The following is a 15,114-nucleotide window of genomic DNA, read 5'->3' as shown; positions in this document are numbered from 1 at the left end:
GACGTTAAACCCCACAAAGCAAATCAAATATTGCTAATGAATTCAGCAGTAGCTTCCAGCTCGCCCTTGCTGTACCAGGCTCCTCGCATGTGCGAGCCCCGAATGTTGTCCAATTCCCGTCTACTGCTGTAATGCCCGACATAGAGTTTAGTCGTGAGGGGATATTTTCACTCTTGCTAAGTTTGAAAGTAAAGTCATCACACGGCACCGACGGCATACCCAACGCATTTCTTAAAAGATATTCTGAAATAATGTCTCATTATCTTTTTGTTATATTTAATGCATATCTTCAGCAATGTTCTTTACCATCCGACTGGCTAACAGCTAGAGTAATTCCGGTATTCAAATCGGGCAATAAATTTAATGCTGCTAATTATAGACCAATCTCTTTACTATGTTCTTGCTGTAAGATACTAGAACACGTAATAGCCCATCACATATCTTACCACCTCGAATTTAAAAGCTTTTTCGTCGCCTATCAACATGGCTTTCGAAAAAGGGTGTCAACCGTCACGCAACTTTTATCGGTCATTCATGACTTTGCTTCGGCCGTTGACGGTGGCAAGCAGGTTGATGCCATATTTCTTGACCTATCAAAGGCTTTCGACCGCGTGTTGCACCCTTTGCTTATTGATAGAGCAAAACAAGCTGGGGTTCCAGACAATTTGACTAGATGGTTACAGGCATATTTAAGCAATAGGACCCAATTCGTGGAATGTTCAGGATATAGATCTGCTTATACTGATGTATTGACCGGAGTGCCTCAGGGATCTGTGCTAGGTCCTTTATTTTTAATTTATATCAATAGCTTTGCCGAAAACGTCGATGAAAGTGTAAGCGTGAAATTGTTTGCCGACGATTGTGTCTTGTACAGTGTCATAGACAGTGCTTCACAACAAACTGTGTTGAATGAAAGCCTTTGTAAACTTGCGGACTGGTGTGAGGAGAGCGGTATGAAGATTAATTTTGCAAAAACTGTATCTATGTCAATAACAAGAAAGAAGAAGCCCCTTGGCTACAACTATCACATACAGGATCAGTTTATTAATTCTGTTTCAGCTGTTAAATATCTAGGGTTAACGATTACAGACAGCCTCAAATGAGACACCCACATTGACAATATTACCACGAAGGCATTCAATAAGCTTTGTTTTCTTCGCCGAAAATTAAAAGGCGCTACTCGTGGCGTCAAACTTGAAGCATGCCGCTCTCTAGTCAGACCAGTTCTCGAGTATGCCTCGGTAGTTTGGGACCCGTGCTATAATAAAGATATTATCAAACTAGAGCGCATCCAGCGTCTTTCAGCCAGATTTATTTTTTCTGATTACCGTTCAACATCTTCCGTCTCTAACATGCTGAGTCAACTTGAGCTAGAACCCCTTAAAGTACGCCGTCAGGTCTCTAGGCTGAAATTCTTTCACATGCTGTATAACAACAAGTCTGGTTTGTCACGTGATACCTATACTTTTGCTGCACCCCAGAGATCTAGTAGACTGAACCACTCCAAAGTAGTAAGCCCATATTTCGCCAGGACCAAACTTTACCAGAATTCATACTTTCCCCTCACAACACATCAGTGGAACCGTTTGCCTCAATTTATTGTTGAATGTACCAATGTAAATATGTTTGCTGAACTGTTATTGCAGAACATGTAACCCCTCTCCTGCTTGGGCAGCACTGCTGCCTGCAGTATTTGGAAATAAATAAATAAATAAATAAACCAATCAAACCAGTTATCACCCTTCACTGGCACTCCCTTCGATGTATCCGGTGCTGCCGCCGCTACCGTGCACGTCGAAGAGGACACCGATGTTCCGCCTTTCTCCTCAGCGCTTGTTCCATTAAATTTATTGTGCTGCTCTTTCCGATGTCACTCTGATTTATACACCGTAGTTAGAATGCGCTGACCAGAAATTCGTTTTGCTGCCCCATGCTGGGCTGACACGTTTTCGTCCCTCAAGTGCTATATATGTTTGCAACACGTGCCCCTGGCGTACCACTTTACTCCGTGGCCAATCGCTTGGTAGCGTTATTTTACTCGATTCCACCGCCACCTCTCCCTTCGTCGATACCACCGCCGGCCTTCACATCAGTCGCCTATTCCTGTCGCCACACTGTCTTCCCTCGAAGTTTTTCGCCAGTCCATCGACGCTGGAGTGACGCCCTTACAACGAGCCCAACTTGCTGCCATCCTACACGGTTTCGCGGCTTCGTTCGACTCCCAACAACCTTCGCCGGGGCTCACAGCTACCGTTACCCACCGCATTGATACCGGCACAAATGCCCCTTTGCTCCAGCGTACCTACCGCGTCTCAGTCGCTGAGCATCAAATCATTGGCGAACAGCTGACCGACATGCTCCAGCACAATGTGATCCAGCAGTTGTACAGCCCTTAACCGTCTCCGGTTGTCCTCGTAAAGAAACATCAGTTCCATCTGATTATTTATAGACTACCGCCGACTGATCGCACGCAAGGACGTTTATCATCTCCATCGTATCTCGACTGCCTGCAGGGAGTTCTTTTCTTTATTATCCCGGCGTTCAGGTTACCAGCAGGTGCCGATTTTGGAGGCCGATCGCCAAAATTTGTTTTCATACACGCAATTGGCTTTATGAATTTAACGTCATGCCATTCGACCTGGGCAATGCCCCCGCGGTATTCGAGTGCATGACAGACAACCTACTGAGAGGGCTCAAAGGGCACACTTGCCTTTGTTACCTGGATGACGTTGTCATCGTTTCCCCGGATTTTTCTTCTCACCTCCAGCGCCTTGACACTGTTGTGCGATGCCTGATCAATGGTGGTCTTATATTAAATTTAAAGAAGCGCTGTTTCTTCTTTGGTGGTCTTCTATTAAACTTAAATAAGTGACGGAGCTCGGAAACTCATCGTTCTCGGACATGTCATTTCCAACAATGGCGTTATTCACGATCCGGCTAAGTTGCGCGCTATTGCAGAATTTCCCAAGCGCACTACTCGGAAAGAACTCCGAAGCTTCGTCGCTCTCTGCTTCTACATCCGTCACTTCGTTCGCAATTTCGTGAGTATTATCGACCCCCTGTCCACGCTTCTGTCCAGGTACGACCTATCAGCCTGGTCTTCACACTATGATAAAGCATTCGCGATACTACGCCGCCTTCTGATGACTCCATCAATCCTGGGTCATTTCGACCCTTCTTCCCCCACGGAAATCCACACTCATGTCAGCGGCGTCGGCCTCGGTGCAGTACTCCCTTAGCACAAGTCTTGCTTTGACGAGTAAATTGTCGCTTACGCTTATTCCGTTGCAGAGAATGTTTAGCGATTCTCTGGGCAATAGGCAAATTTCACCGCTGCTTGTGGGCCGCTCTTTTGATGTCACCGATCATCACTCCCGCTGCTGCCTGTCTTTTCTTAAAGGTCTCTCCGGTCTATTGGCCCGTTGGACTATGAGGCTCTAAGAATACGACATTAACGTCGTCTATCGCTCTGGCCGTATACATGGTGATGCTGAAGCCCTCTCACGTCTGAAACCACTGTTGCTATATTCGTCCTGCATTCCATCGACTTCCGAGCACATGCATCGCTTCACTCCTGTATCTGACCCGACCTTCTTGCCGCCCTCAGAGACGAGCTCCTTTACTGTGTCTGCTTGTTACTCCGACCCACTTGCGCTTCGTAATTTGCTCCACGACAAGAGTGCCCACGCCGGCTTATTGAAAACCTTCACCCGCCTGCGACAGCGATACTACTGGCGTGTTCATCGGTTCATCCAGTTCTGCCCAGAATGCCAGCGCCGAAAAACTCACCTCTCCAGCCGCTGCCCTGCCCAACCCAGCCCTTTGAGCATATTGAAATTGATCTGTATGACCCTCTTCCTAGCACATCAACATCACCTCGCAATTTATGCCGAGACGTTGCCTTTACCATCTGCTACAGCTCACGGCATTGCCTCCTTTATCCCCAATAGCATCATTATTCGCCACCGGGCTCCGAAAGAGTTGCTTTCTTTGTGACAGAGTTCCTCTCTGAAGTTATGGAAGCTGTCCTTCGAGAATGCAAAATAGGTCACCGCTTTACCTCCACGTACCTTTCACAAACAAAGGCATGATTGGGCGTTTCAACCGCACCCTGGACGACACGTTAGTAATATATATTGCTTCCAACCACACCTACTGGGACCACGTTCTCCCATACTTTACATATGCCTCTGCCACTAAAGCAACCACCGGGTTCTCGCCATACTTCCTTATGTACGACCGTGAACCCTCTTGTACTATGGACACCATTTTTCATACCGACCGGATTCTTCTGAATACACGACTGTTTCCCTAACTGCACGTTTTGCCGAAGAAAGCCACCAGCGCTTGCCCGGTTCTGCACTTCTCACGCCCAGCAGTAGCAGAAACCTACTCGAGATTAATCTGCACTTCTTCCTGCTTACCGTCCAGACTCATTGGTACCTTCCTCCAGTCCCTCAAAACTTCTCAGCAAGTACCAGGGCTCCTACCGTATCCTTAAGCAAACATCCCCGGTCAACTATCTCCTTGAACCCTGTGGGAATTCAACATTTCCCTCGCCCGCACGACACGGCGAACACCCTCTCCCTCTCTCTCTCGGGGAGCCCTCATCTTTCCCCTCTGGCCTCTTTCCTCCGGTGCTGTGGCGGAGAGCGCGGAGGTGAGAGAACGGCCTCTCCTTCCCCTCCCCTCTCATCTCAGCGGACAGCACCCGAGAGAGACAACGCCGCGACGCCGTAGCGCGCGGATGCTGTTATGACACCGAGGAAGAACCTTGGGCGTTCCCAAGAAACAACTTGGCCCGCTGGCTATGTTTGCCTCGGTGTGTCGTTCTTCACGGCCACGGCTGTGGTCAGAGCTAGCGGTGAGGCTGGCAGTCCAGTTGGGGAGGCTAGCTCACGAAGAATGGTGGAATTCCACGCAGTAAGTTGTCCGAAGTCGGTTGGGCGATCCTGGCCGGTATGCGAAGCCTAGCCCGATGGCAGGGGCTTCCAACCGCTATAGCGATACACCTCAAGTTAAATCGCAGGTGTGGTCCGCCGAACGAGTCATTCTCAAGGAGATCCTGAGCTACTCGTCAAGCTACTGCCAGTTGCCTACGCTACCCCCCTTACACCCGCTCGGAAAGCCGGCCCGTTTGTCCAGCTCACGATAAGTGCCCATTTGCCTACCTCCGTATGTCGGCTTCGCTTTGAGTCAACGATGCGGCCTTGACAAGGTCTGAGCTCTTCGTAGTCGGCTAGCCGTCGTTCTAAACTGTACTTCAGCTTGCAGTGTTTGTTTTATGGGAACACGTAAAAACGGCGCCAAGAAGATGGGATGTTCGATAGCCCTCTGCATAGCAGCTTGCCAACTTGACTCCCTTGCTTCCTTACAGAAACAGTACAAGGCAAAAAAAGAAAGAATCAGAAGAACGGAAAGGCAGAAAGGTTAACTAGGCAAAAAAAAGTGCACAGCATCAGGAGCCTGTAACCCTCAACTTGAGTCTGGCTTTTGGCATGGCGGGAGTTAAACGCAAAAGAACAGAGCTGAACGTAGGCGCGAAGAAATCCGTGAATACAAGCGGCAAAAGCCATCTAGTCAAACCAAGCTGCGAGGGACTAGTATCGACAGCTCAGCTATTTTCTCGCCTCAGGAGAATCTCAAGCAGCTACTTAGCGGCTACTTTGATCAGTGAAGAGGCCATTTTGGAAGTGGCGGTAGTAGAGTAGAGAATCAGACGCTGATTCATCGGCCAGTGAGGAGTTCGTGCTCGAAAGTTCGACCAACACAAAGGCCAACATCACGGGTGTCATGGTAAGCGAGTCGCTTCAGACTGCACTTCAATTTTTTGAAGACAGCAATGACAGGGATAATGCACTCAAAGTTGCCGGTGTTCTGTGAAATTTTGAGTCCAGTGCACACCATTATGTACAAAAGCAGTCGTTAATTACAATTCTCTTTTCTCAATAAAATCCTTTTTGTTTTTCATAATGACTCGTTATTATCGATGACTCGCTTTATGGATAGTTTTGGTCGGAAACCTAAGTGTTCATATTAACGAGGCACGACTGTAATTCCACACTCTGTTTCTTTTCCATCGAATTTATCCAATTTTTACCTTCTGTGTTTTTAACCTGTTGCTTAATGCTGTTTATTTCTCCGTCCTTGTGACTAGCATACTTACTAGTTATTTTCCTAATTCTTTTCCTCCATTGTGAGTCAACGCTTTTTAGGTACAAGTATTTAAATACTTTAGCTGCCCATCTGTTACTGTCCAATTTCCTCAGGCGTTCCTCATATAATATTTTACCCTGAGCTTCCCGTACTTCGAAGGATGCCCAGCCCATATCTCCCTGTACCGCCTCATTTGTAGTTTTGCCGTGGGCACCTAGTGCTAATCGTCCAACAGATCTCTGATTTGTTTCTAATGGCAGAAAAGCTGCTGAAAAACATAACGAAGAAAACGCAGGTGCAGAGAGAAGAGGGCAACAGAGAGCGATGTGTTGTGATTGCGTGTGTCACATGGATTAAAGAAGGTAGCAAACAAACATAATGTGAAGGTAATATTTAGGGTGCCAAAAAAGTTGATAAGCATCTGTAATGCAGTAAATGAGCATGACAAGCGTGGCAAGAGGAAGGAATGTGAAATTGCACATCAGAAAAGGTTCATACCTTGTCAGGATGAAATCATTTACAAGATCCCGATTTCGTGCGGAAAACAATACATCAGACAAACAGGAAGATGTGTTAATAAGAGGCTCGTGGAACATCATAATGACTGTGGGAAAATCAGCCACCCTGGAAATCATGCGCAACATTGCTTGCGATGCGAAACTGGCTGCAAACCATTATTCCACAGGACTGAAATTATAGGCAAACAAAAGGAAAGAATTGAAAGAGAAATCGTAGAAGCCTTCTTAATTGAGTCAGCAGAAAAAGATACATGTGTTAGTACATCATCTGTGGCTCTCACAAAAGAGGAGCTAGAAATGATAGCTGTGCAGATGCGGCGCTATGGTCGAAGTGATAACGCGCGTGATCACACGCATGAACTATGTGTTTGTGATTTGACGAGAATGCTATATGTATATATGTACGTGTTTTGTCGATAAAAATAAACAGTTGTAAGTTTGCGCCTCATTCGTGTGTCGTCTTCCACTTGTCTCTGTCTATCAAGTAGAGCATTATTCTCCAGTGTACCTCTGATTTTAGGCCCGAAACCGCATTTCCGAAAGTAAATCCGGGCACCATAATTCCTTTCCAAATACCCCTCAGAACCTCATACCTATTGTATCCCCACAATGCCTTATGCTTCATTATCCCGACATTCCTTCGCCCTTTGACCTTAAGTGATTGCTCATGCTTTCCAATGTATTTATTCAAGTTACTCACAGGCCCCTTCAACATGGGAGAATTGTGTGAGTGGGGCAGTACATACATGAAGTTATAAACAGAGCAAAAACAGCGATTTGAGAGAAGCGTTTTACAATAGTTAGCAAGAAGTACTGAGCCGAATACACTTAAAATTTTTCCCCGCTTTTTGTCCCTCCCTTTAAGATAAAAACACAAATTATACATTGGTGAATATTATACAATATAGAATAGCTATACAACGTTCCAAATGTGGCAATAGGGAAAGGAGCACAATCCGGCACTGTGTTTAAAAGAGCATAATTTTGTTCATATTAGGCAGTAGTTGGTTGGTTGGTTCATGGGAAGGGAAAGGCGCAGTATCTGTCACACTTGCTCTGTGGACACCTGAACCGCGCCGTAAGGGAAGGGATAAAGGTGGGAGTGAAAGTGGATAGAGAGAAAGGGGGGCCGTAGTGGAGGGCTACGGAGTAATTTCGACCACCTGGGGATCTTTAACGTGCGCTGACATCGCACAGCACACGGACGCCACTTCGTTTCGCCTCCATCGAAATTAGGCAGTAGTAAAAGTGATTTTCCGTAGGAGCACATAAAAGCATGACATTAGGTGAGGATCGTGGTTATCACATCTCGAAACGCGGCAGGATTTCTGGTGTTAGTAACATCGTCAGGAAGGCTGTTCCAATGATTTATGGCACGCGGAAGGGCAGACATGTTAAACGTTTTAGTACGACCAAAAATACGCGCAAAGCTGCTATGATTGTGGCGACGATGTGATGTACGAGATGGCCGTGATAAAGGTAATGCGTGGCTGTGAGGACTGAAAACCATTTTATGAAATAAGCAATGTGCTACTGTACGACGTGATTCTAAAGACGCAAGTGATAGCGATAACTTGATGTTAGTGACGCTGGAATGGCGGTTATAATCACGAGCGAGGAAGCGTGCAGCACGGTTCTGTATTAGATGCTTTTGGTGAGGTGACCAAATGGGCGAAGCAAATTCAAGCTGTGGGCGGACAAACGTCTGGTAAGCTAGTTTTCGAGTGTCAGATGGCGCATCATGAAGATTACGTTTTAAGTATCCGAGGGTTCGTGAAGCCTTATCGGTTATTTTATTAATGTGTGTCGGACCAAGAAAGGTTTGGAGTTAGGTAAATACCGAGATATTTGTATGAAGGCACTGCAGTGATTTGGTTGCTGTTGAGGGAGTAGGTGAAAAAGGAATTGGATAGTTTGCGGCTGAAAGTAATTATATTCACACTTGTCAGTGTTAACCGTCATTTGCCACATAGAACACCAGTTTATTATGTGGTCGAGATCTGTCTGTAGAACAAGATGATCGGCTGGATCAGAAATTTTACGGTATGCCAATCCTTCGTTTACCCATATCCCCCGATATTTATATTCTGCTACTCTAGGTATTTCATGGCCTTGTATTTTAAGACCCTGATCAGTTGAGCCGTTGAAAATCATAAGACCCGACCTAACTGCGCTGAAACTGAAGCCTAGAGCGTCCCCTTCGTCTCCGCAATAATTAACTAGAGTTTGCAATTCTTCCAGACTCTCAGCTAGCAGCACAATATCGTCTGCATACATCAAACCGGGGAGGCGCTGCTCTACCCCCTTTCCACCTATTCTATATGACAGGTTAAAACCTAGGTTAGGTCTTGTATTCTCCGTTCCAGGTTTATGATATAAAGCACGAACAGCACTCTGTAGAACGCGGAGGCGCCATCTGGCAACGGCGTATAAGGTGTCGAAGTTCCGGTGGCCGCCGCTTGCAGGCACCACATGTTTCGTCAGCACATTTTTGACTCCTCAAGTGAACGAAGAGCGGATGTCACGAAACATGAGGAAGAGAACAACGAAGTGCCGCTGCGCTGCTCGAGCTCTCTGGTTTTGTGCCTAGACGGACTGTGTTCCTGTGCTGTTCGCCGTGCAGCTTACAGAGGACTATATTCCGTTGAACCCTCAGTAAAACCCATTTCAGGTGTATTGAAGTAAACAGCACTTGCCGAGGTCATAGAGGTAAAGAAAATAGTACACAACATTAAAACATTGACGTTTCGGCACTGCTACGGGTGCCTTGTTCACAATGAAGATGAAACGAGATGGGCCCTTGGTTATGAAGTTAGTGTTGCATACAAAGCGCATGTGTACATCTCGGGTAGATTTCCCTGCTTCATGTTTATCGCTTAGCTTGTCATTTGGATGTGTAATGATTCTTTGAGTATGCGGGTAGATAACAGTTTTTCTCTTTCAAGTATCCGTGCGGAATCCCAGCCAACTAAATGGCCCGTGCCTCGATTGCGCTCTGCTAGAGCGTTAGAAGTCACTTTTTAGGGCGCAGTTCTGGCTGCCGTTCCAGGATTTTGCGTCGGTATCGGCCTCGTAAGCAGCTCCGCCCCCCTTTCAGCCCTCCCAGCTCAGCCCCCTCCTTCCTGCGTGGCGGCGAGGGTGCTCACCGTACAGCACACAGGGGCCTCTTCGTTTCGCCTCCATCGAAACGCAACTGCCGAGGTCGGGCTCGAAGCCGGAGTACCTGGGTTCGAACCCGACCTGGGCGGCTGCGTTTCGATGGAGGCGAAACGAAGAAGCGTTCGCGTGCTGTGCGATATCAGCGCACGTTAAAGATCCCCAGGTGGTCGAAATTACTCCATAGCCCTCCACTACGGCTCCACTTTCTCTCTTTCCACTTTCACTCCCCCCTTCCTCCCTCTCTTACGGCACGGTTGAGGTGTCCACAGAAAACAAGTGAGACAGTTACCGCGCGTTTGCCTTCCTATAAATCAATCAGTTCTCCGGTTGCTGAACCGCCGGCTCGTTATCAGCGGATCACGGTGAATGCATCCCAAGCCGAAACGGCGTCTCGTTCTCTTCACTCGCTAGCGGCGTCAGCGGCATTAGTAAGTCTCTGCTATCTGTTCGTCGCTCAGCGTTCCTATGGGCTTAGAAAATAATAGCCAGCCAAGGGACGAGGACGAAGAAAGACAATGTACACACGGAAGCTTCCGTGTGTACATCGTCTTTCTTCGTCCTCGTCCCTTGGCTGGCTATTATTTTCTAAGACTATGTACCAACTGACCCAGATTTCGACCGTTCCTATGGGCTAACGCGCTGCCTCTCGGAACCTCCCGATAACTTAATTGCTCTCTTCATTTCTCCGACCACAAAGCTTCTTTCAAGACAGCCGAGAACTGTTAGTGGAGTGTTTGAAAGAATACGTGTGAAAAATTAAAAATAAAATGGCTTGAAATCTTTGCCTCAATCTATAGAAAAGGTGAAACAGCTGATTAGCTGTGCTCAAATTTCGCATTAGGAAGTAACGTAATCATTGGCAATTTTTTTTTGTTCTTTACGTCACGCTGGTGTTCCTTCAATCGTTTTTTGAAATCGCCAGTCTCGCCTATGTAGGAAGCGCTGCAATATTTGCAAGGAACTTTCCTGACGACGCCATGGTAGCTCGTCTTCTCTAACGGGTCTTTCATCCGCACCAGATGGTTTCGTAGCTTACTGGATGGCAAATAGCACACATGGACGTCGGAGGCACCGAACATTCTAACTATCTTCTTAACATCACATAGCTTCATCTGCAATGCCTCGAGAATGCCATCTAACCATCGCGTTCGCTGCCTACCCCTTCTTCGGCGACGCTCAACCTTTCCCAACATCAAATCTTTCTCCAGCGACTCCTCTCTTCTCATCAGATGACCAAAGTAGCTGAGCTTTAACTTTAGAATTTGACCCTCCAATGAGCAGTCAGGGTTTATGGTCGACAATATCGACTGATTTGATCTTCTGGCAGTCCAAGGAACTCTTAAGAGTCTTCGCCAGCACCACAATTCAAACGCGTCAATTCTTCGGCGGTCAGCCTTTTTCACAGTCCAACTCTCGCATACATACATCACAACTGGAAAGACCATAGCACGGGTTATACGGATCTTGGTTGGTAGACTAATGTCTCTGCTCTTTACTAGGCGGTCAAGGCTAACCATTGCTCTCTTTCCCAGAAGCAGGCGTCTCCTAATTTCATGGCTGCAGCCTCCTTCCGAGGTAATCTTGGCGCCCAAGAACAGAAAATCTGTCACAGCTTCCACTTCTTGTCCATTGATGCTCCAGGACTTGATAGGGCAAGACGCCATAATCTTCGTCTTTTTAATGTTCAGTTTAAGCCCAAACTTCTCACTCTCTTCTTGTACGCGCATCAGAAGTCTCTTGAGTTCCACTTCACTTTCTGCCATTAAAGTGGTATCATCCGCATATCTAAGGTTGTTGATACGTTTTCCAGCAATCTTCACTCCAGCTGAAGACTCGTCCAGACCGGCCTTCCTCATGATGCACTCTGCATATAGGTTAAATAGGCAGGGCGACAGTATGCAGCCTTGCCTCACCCCTTTCTCAATCGGAAACCAATCAGTAAGACCATGCCCAGTTCTGACTGTGGCCTCTTGCCCTTGATAAAGGTTCCTGAGGAGACAGATGAGGTGAATTGGAACTCCCATCTCTTGGAGAGCTTGCCACAATCTGCTGTGATCTACGCAGTCAAACGCTTTCGCATAATCAATAAAGCAGAAGTAAATGGGTTTCCGGAACTCTCTTGCTTTTTCTATGATCCAGCGAAGGTTGGCAATTTGGTCTCTAGTTCCTCTGCCCTTGCGAAACCCAGCTTGCACGTCCGGAAGCTCCCGATCCACATACTGCTGCAGCCTACCTTGCAGGATTTTTAACATCACCTTGCTAGCATGCGTAATAAGCGCGATCGTGCGGTAGTTGGAACAATCTTTGGCACTGCCTTTCTTTGGAATGGGGATGTAAACTGACCTCCTCCAATCCTGTGGCCACTGCAGGGTTGTCCAAATCTTTTGACATAATGTATGCAGTGTGTTAACAGCGTCGTGGTTGAGGTTTTGAAGCAACTCAGCTGGAATACCATCAATTCCGCTAGCTTTGTTCTTAGCAAGGCTGGCTAAGGCCCATTCAACTTCACTCTTCAGGATGCCCGGCTCGAGATCAGTAATCACAACCGTCCTATGCTGGGTTTGCACATCCGGGTCCTTCTTGTACAGTTCTTCTGTGTATTCCTGCCACCTCTTCTTTATCTCTGAGGCTTCAGTGAGGTCCTTGCCTCGTTTGTCCTTTATCACGTCCAGCTTAGCACAGAAGCTTCCTTTGATATCTTTGATTGTCTTATACAGAGCTCTTGTGTTCCTTAATTGGCTGTTGTCCTCAACTGCTTGACACTGTATGTTCAGGAAGGCATTCTTATCTCTCCTTGCTATTTTCTGAAAATCCGCATTGAGCACCTTGTATCTTTCTCTTTCCCCCATATCTTTTGCCATCCTCCTTTCCTCAGCTATTTGCAAAGGCTCTTCAGATAACCAGTTTGCTTTTTTGCATTTCTTTTGCTTTGGAACTACCTTAGTAGCAACTTCTTGTATTATATCACGAACATCAGTCCACATCTCTTCGGGCTCTTTGTCTTCTAGATCTAATTCTTGAAATCGATTCCTCACTTCCACAGCATATTCTAATGGAATCTGATCCAGATCACACCTGGAAGGCCTTCTAGTTTTCTGCGCTTTCCTCAATCGAAGCTTAATTTTGGCAACAAGAAGCTGATGATCGGTGCCACAATCGGCACCAGGTCTTGCTTTTACTGCTTGTATAGCGCTTCTCCATCTCTGCCGGCAAATAATATAATCGATCTGATTCCTGTGAAACCTCGGCGGTGATGCAGGCATTGCGAAATCAGGGGGTACACGAGCCGTACGTGAAAGTGCTGGAAGATATCTATAGTGGCTGCACAGCAACCATAGTTCTGCATAAAGAAAGTAACAAAATTCCCATAAAGAAAGGTGTTAGGCAAGGAGACACAATCTCCCCAGTACTATTCACAGCTTGTTTAGAGGAAGTATTCAGAGACATGGAATGGGAGCAGTTAGGGATAAGGGTAGATGGAGAATACCTCAGTAATCTGCGATTTGCTGATGACATTGCCTTGCTAAGCAACTCGGGGGATGAACTGCAAATAATGATTGATGACCTAGACAGAAAAAGTAGAAAGGTAGGCTTGAAAATCAATATGCAGAAGACTAAGGTGTTGTTCAACAGCCTCGGGAAGGAACAGCAGTTTACATTAGGTAGCGAAATACTGGAAGTAGTAGGCGAATATGTCTACTTAGGACAGGTAGTAACCGCAAATCCGGACCATGAAAAGGAAATAACAAGAAGAATAAGATTGGGATGGAGCGCATTTGGCAAGCACTCGCAGATTATGACTAGCAGCTTACCGGTATCACTCAAGAGGAAAGTATACAACAGTTGCATCTTGCCTGTACTTACCTATGGGGCTGAAACGTGGAGGCTAACCAAGAGAGTTCTACTTAAGTTGAGGACAACCCAGAGGGCTATGGAACGAAAAATGATAGGGGTAACATTAAGAGATAGAAAGCGTGCAGAGTGGGTCAGAGAAATAACTCAAGTTACCGACATTCTAGTGGAAATTAAGAAGAAGAAATGGACATGGGCAGGACATGTAGTGCGAAGAGAGGATAACCGATGGTCACTGAGAGTAACAAATTGGATTCCAAGGGAAGGAAAGCGTAGCAGGGGGCGGCAGAAAGTTAGGTGGGCGGATGAGATTAAGAAGTTCGCAGGGGTCAAGTGGATGCAGCTAGCACAGAACCGGGTTAAGTGGAGAAATATGGGAGAGGCCTTCGCCCTGCAGTGGGTATAATTAGGCTGATGATGATGATGATGATTCCTAGCACCGGACGTACCCTAGCACTGCTTTGCCCATTCTTCTGTTTACTATGAGAGCGACCCCATTCCTTCTCTTGGATTCTTATGAGAGCGACCCCATTCCTTCTCTTGGATTCGTGCCCACAATAAAAGACAGAATGGTCGCCGGAGTTAAATTCTCCCATTCCGGTCCACTTGAGCTCGCTGATACCCAAGATATCAATGTTCAATCTGTCCATTTCTCGCTTGACGATATCCAGTTTACCTTGCGTCATAGATCTTACATTCCATGTTGCTATGTGATATATCTCCTTGCAACATCGGACTTTCCGGTCGCTTCCCGACACACCCACAACTGAGCGTCCTTTTGGCTTTAGCCCAGCCGCTTCATTCGTCCTGGAGCTACTAGGAATCGCCCTTTGTTCATCCCCAGTAACATGTGGGGCGCCTTCCAACCTGGGGGGCTCATCTTCCGGCGCCATATCGATAATGGTATTGTGACTGGCCATAGGGTTTTCTTGGCAGGAAATACTGGAGTGGGTTGCCATTACCTTCTCCAGTGAATCACATTTTGTCAGAACTCTCTGCCTTGACCTGTCTATCTTGGGTGGCCCTACACAGCAGAGCTCACGACTTCATCGAGTTTCGCAAGCCCCTCCGCTACGACAAGGCAGTGATCCATGAAGGGGGGTTGATGGAAAAGGTGAGAATAAAAGCGATCGCACTAGACAAAGTTCTCAACCTCCTTAAAGTGAGCAGAGTAGTGTTCACCGAGTCTTATGTTACACATATTGTGCAGTGAAAAGCATGGTATTAAACAAAAAAAGAACTTACCAGGAATGTTCAGAAGGTCTTTAAAGGGGCAATCCTTGTAATATTCGGCCCGCTCAGCGTCGCTGCCGAAGAGGCGAGGAATGGAAGGCAGGTTCCTTTTCTTGCTGTCCTGGTCTATCCTTCTCTTCTTTAACTTGAAGTTTATGTCGACAAGGGCTGCAGGTTCCAAGTTCCATTTGGTTCC

The 15,114-nt window shown here is 46.8% G+C and overlaps 1 protein-coding gene across 1 annotated transcript in view; it reads left to right on the top strand.

Moving 5' to 3' along the window:
• LOC146177940 (uncharacterized) overlaps positions 1–15,114 on the top strand; it is a 119,626-nt gene that overhangs the window by 70,634 nt on the left and 33,878 nt on the right. The gene's annotated exons all lie outside the window — the stretch shown is intronic.

The sequence above is a fragment of the Amblyomma maculatum genome, chromosome 10 (assembly GCF_055883805.1).
Source record: "Amblyomma maculatum isolate TAMU_Amacu chromosome 10, ASM5588380v1, whole genome shotgun sequence".
In the NCBI taxonomy this organism is placed as follows: Eukaryota; Metazoa; Arthropoda; class Arachnida; order Ixodida; family Ixodidae; genus Amblyomma; species Amblyomma maculatum.
This window is presented reverse-complemented; position numbering and strand designations above follow the sequence as displayed.